A 5565-nucleotide genomic window follows, 5' to 3' on the forward strand; every position below is an offset into this window, starting at 1 on the left:
AATACAAAATAAATAGTAAGTGAGTGATGTCATCGGTCCCCTCATTTGCATACCGACAAGGATTTGCATATAACCACAACTATTTTTTTTTAATTAAGAAAAATTTTAAAACTACTTTCTTCTTTTAGATTGGATTTTGATGAAATTTTCAGTGTTATGCTTGTCTGATTTTCTCTTACTATTCAACATGTTCAAAGCAGCTTTTTGTTGGGGTGCATGATTTGTCCTTTAAATCACTTCCATTCGAACATCTACAAATTTGGGATTTTTTATTGTTTGTGGCAGTTTTACTTTTTAAATTCAAAAGAGTAAGATTTTACCAACTTTATATCATGAGAAGAGGAATAAACCCTTTATATCTACTCATAACAATTGAAATCAAAATCAAGTCAGTCTTGCAAAACCAAAGATGTACATGTAGCCTATATGGGACACCTACTCGACTTGTACATGTTGTATATGTATGAGTGGACTTTGTAGATAGTAAAACAAAGTTCTTATTTCTTTTTGTCAAACTTCAGAAGTGTTTTAGAGGACAGTTTTCAAGAAAGAAAAGTACAGGAACTCTGAACTTATTAGGCTGAATCTCAACATAAATTTTGCCAGGATGGGTTATAACCTTGGATCCTACTAGAAAAAGCCTGTTCAGACATTCTGAGTGAGATTGTGCTTCATTCAGCCAGTTCACTGAAAAAGATTCAGTAAAATGTACATTTTTATTTTTAAAATGTATGAATGTTCTTGGCAAAGGGCACTAACATGACTAAATCATAGCAACTATACATTTTAGTGCCCTTTGTCAAAAGGATTTATGTTTGTACATTTTTAAGTGAATGTTTTTAATGGAGTACAATAAAAGTAAAATTCTGCAATGTCCCTGGTGACCCATTACGCCCATGACACCCATAGTTTATCATTTTATTCTTTTATATGTCTTATCCAAATAAATAGGCCGACACAGTAGTATAAGGAAACCCGTTTCTTATTTTTGCGAAACTTCTAACAACTGCCAAATACTGGTATTCAAGTTTATGAAAGAAATCATTTAAATCAACTTGCAGGTTTGTCAAAAATTTGCAAGCAAATGCTTTGAAATAGTCCAATAGTTCCAACTATGGCTCAAAGAAGAACTTAAAGGAATTGTCCAGGCTGGAGAAATTTATATCTCACTGATTAAGGAGTAAAATTCAAAATGCTGAAAATGTGATCAAAATCGCATAACAAATAACAAAGTTATTGAATTTTAAAGATTTCTTTTCCATCTTTCCGGTGAAACATTTCTAGGCTGTCTTCATGAATATCCATTAGTTGGGCTGATGGTGGCATATCTCCACTTGTTCTTTTCATTATAATTATATGATATTAGGTTTATTAAAAAAAGAATTAACCAAGAACTAAAAAAAATTGATTTGAGAACTAATTAAGTACATTAGTTATTTATTGCCGCAACTTATTTCATCATAATGGAGACACATTATTTACACATGTATGAAAAATTGAAATAATTATGATTTCGTGTTATAAGAAAAAGGAAAGATGGGATGTGACATCAAATGAATATTCATGACGATGTAAATATAACTGTTTTTCACAAAATACTGATAAATTTAAAAATACAATAACTTCATTATTTATCATCAAATTTTGGTGAAACTTTCATCACTTTACTCTATATATTTAGATGTGAATATTTTCAGCCCGGTCCATTTCTTTAAGGTTGAATGCAGTCGGTCAAAGTTTTGCAAGCCAATGCTTTGAAACAGTTGTTCCAACTGTGGCTCAAAGAACAACTTGGGGTTGAAACAAACAAAAGATAAGTGCAGTTTTCTTTAACATTATGATCTTCAATCATTGGCTTGAAAATAAGAATTAAAAAATGTTTCTCTTTGGAGAATTTGAATCTCTGAGTCATGGAATTCTTCCAAATAAACTGATTCTCATTAAATGTTCAGAGTTTTAAAATGAACACCAACTTTGCAGCATTAGCTGTACAATGACAGTTCCTTTGAACCAATCAGTAGAAGCTCTCTACATTCACTTTAGACACAGCAGAAAATGTCAGCCTATTCATGGCTTTAATATTTTCTGTAAATTATATTTTGACTGGATTTGATTATGAAATAGTTAAGAATATTCTTAGTGGTGAAATGTTTGATCTTAAAATTGATGTCAGTGTAAAGGGTTAACTTTTGGGTGTTTGCGCTTTGTTTAAAAAAAAAAATCTGTTAGAAAAAATCATATTAAAATTTTAAAAATCTGATTTAAATCAAATAAATCCGATTTAATCGGATCTATTATTCAAGTTCTGAACTCTATGAGAATGGTGTTTTTGAGTTGGATAATATTTCGAGTTTAAGTACCATTATGATACATGTTTTAAGGAATACTGGTTTAATTTACAAACTTAAGCGTAGTTTGCTTCATAAAAATCTGATAACTTTATACCATTCCATGATTTGCTCTTATTGCAATACCAATGTAACCTCATATGAATTTGGACTCAATATTCAAAATTCATAAGAAACTTAGAATAATTACCACTTTCCATTACCTAGCACTATCCGTGCATTTATTTAAAGGACAAGTCCACCTCAAGAATAACTTGATTTGAACAAAATGAGAAAATTTCAACAACCATAACACTGAAAATTTCATCAAAATTGGATGTAAGATAAGAAAGTAATATGGCATTTTAAAGTTTCGCTTCATTTTACAAAACAGTTATATGCACATCTCGGTGGGTATGCAAATGAGGAACCGATGACATCACTCACTCACTATTTCTTTTGTATTTTATAATATGAAATACGAAATATATTTATTTTCTTGTCATTGTCATGTGAAATGAAGTTTCATTCCTCCCTGAACACGTGGAATTCCATTATTTTAACATTTTGTGCTTCAGGCAAGGAGGTCATAATCGTCAAATTCGTAAAAAGTGAAATATTATATAATTCAAACAATAAAAAACAAAAGAAATAGCGAATGAGTGACATCATTGACTCTCTCATTTGGATGTAACTGGCTCGTTCATATAACTATTTTGTTAAAAATAAGCGAAACTTTGAAATGTCATAACTTTCTTATTTTACATTCGATTTTGATGAAATTTTCAGCACTATATGCTAGTTTGATTTTTCAGTACAAGTCAGCATTTTCCCATTTTCCTGGGGTGGTCTTGAACTTTAAGAAACTGTCCTTATGATATTAATAAGCAAGAACTCACAATATTTATGTATAAGTACAAGCAGAGGTTGCTACCCATGTAGTTTTCAGATTTTTTTCAATACAGTAATCAAGTTCATAACCATAATGCCCGTTCTTCCAATAAATTTCATTTATGGTCTATCAGGTCTAGTCACGAAGCTGGGTTATGTAGGTCCCAAACAATGGAATGAGATTCCCCAAATAATAACTAATTCACAATTTTTTATCTCCCTTTAGAAAACAGTATACAAATTTTCTAGGAAATGATTATCAGTAATTCTCACAGTTGATATCAATGCATACTTGTACTGTATAGACCCCTCAACTCATATTCTTTGTAATGTGTTGTTGTTTTTTTTCTCCTTTTTTCTGCACTAATTATTATAATGATATGAGATTTTGTTTTGTATTAATTGTGTTTTTACTATGTTCTGGTGATCCAGCCTCACAGGTTATATTACCTTCATGGGAAGCCACGCAATTTATTTTTATTATCTAATCGCATTATTTGATGTTTCCTTGTATTTTTATCCTATTTGTGAAATAAAGATTGAATTGAATTGAATGAGTTTGATATGATGAAAAGTGTTTGATAATACCATAGAGCTATCCACTACCATGCATACACAATAATAATATGAAATGTATCGGTTTGGGCCATGGAGCCATACATGCAGTTGCTCAGTGGAATGTCATATGTAAACACTGTCTGATGGCCTGAGCCAGGGTATTATATAATAACCCTGCTCATGGCTCTGTGGTTAAAGTAGGGGATTATCTATACTCTTCAGGGGTCCTAAAATTTGGTTGATAGACAGATGAAGTTATCCAATGAAAGCTCTCTGACATTTTGAGTGGGTGGTACTTATTTTGACCGTGGGAACAAGATTTCCAAAGAAGAAGCAGACTCTGAAATGGCTCGCTACGCTCCCCTTTCAGCCTGGTTTGCTTCGCAAACCAGTAGCAGATCCCACCTCACGAGCCATTCAGAGTCTGATATGAAATGTATGAAATGTATGAAATGTATGAAATGCCATTCAGAGTCTGAAATGGCTCGCTACGCTCCCCTTTCAGCCTGGTTTGCTTCGCAAACCAGTAGCAGATCCCACCTCACGAGCCATTCAGAGTCTGCATAGCAGACTATATGGTGCCCGGGGCAAGTGCTAAAATCGCCCCCAATACGCCAGCACGAGGGTTAAGCTGATTTTTTTTTTAATACATATCTACTAAGTACTTGGTCATGTTGGTATAGGGAAAATTTTAAAGGATTTATATATGAATTCATGAAAATGACACGTATCTCATCGGCGTAATGTGAACGCGAACAGAGGCGTCGATCATGGGGGGGCAGAGGGGGGGCGATCGCCCCACCAATGAAAATATTTGGTGGGCAAACATATTGTTTGCCCCTCCCCCTCCATAATTCTGGATGTGCAAAAATAAAATAAGATTGCAATGTTACACAGAAATCGGAAAGGGAGATTGAAATACAGAACTCGCTCTTTATTCAAAATATCCGCTTTTCAGACTGGTATATAAAAATTTTCAGCTCGCGCTTCGCGTTCGCCTAATTTCTTTAGCGAAAACCCATACTTTTCATGAATAAATAGGTGAACAGTTTCAGTTCTAAACCTCAAAAGAACTCCCGCTTAAATTTGCAAGAATCGTTTATTGGATAATATCTTGTTCTTTAATAAATTAAAAAAACGTCCATTAAACTGTCAATTACTTTCAGATCGAAATATCAAACTTTTTAGCTCGCACGCTTCGCTTCAAAATGGCATAAGATGATATGGTTGGACTTCTTGCTAATCAGCAGACTTCCTCTTAACCTTTTCATTATCTTTGCCATTTTTTTTTCGAATTATGTGGTCAAAATTCATTTCCAAATCTACTTATTTGCTTGCATTGTTCTGTTGTTCCTTTTTAATATGTTCTTTTTTAGCATTAAATATTCCTTCTTTAGGCAATTTTTTTTAACTGAAGTATGGGAGAGCATCTATCTATCTATCAATCTATCTATCTATATCTATCTATCTATCTATCTATATATATATATATATATATATATATATATAAATGCAATAACGTAGCTAGAGATAAAAAGTTATGATTTTGTTCGTTGGAATTCCTGAAGAGGTCGGATGGAACTAATCAAAAGTTGACACCGTCAACCTGGGTAAAAGACATACATTTTCAAAAAGAGTTTCTGAATGTGTTGGAATCTAAATTGCCATGGTTATACCTTTGCCTTTTCTCTTCATTTTTTTTTTTTCGTTTTCATCATTGAAAGACTATTGAAAATCCCGCGGTGAAAATCATCCTCCAGACGGTAATGATCCTTTAAGTATCATACTA

The sequence above is a fragment of the Lytechinus variegatus genome, chromosome 3 (assembly GCF_018143015.1).
Source record: "Lytechinus variegatus isolate NC3 chromosome 3, Lvar_3.0, whole genome shotgun sequence".
Taxonomy (NCBI): Eukaryota; Metazoa; Echinodermata; class Echinoidea; order Temnopleuroida; family Toxopneustidae; genus Lytechinus; species Lytechinus variegatus.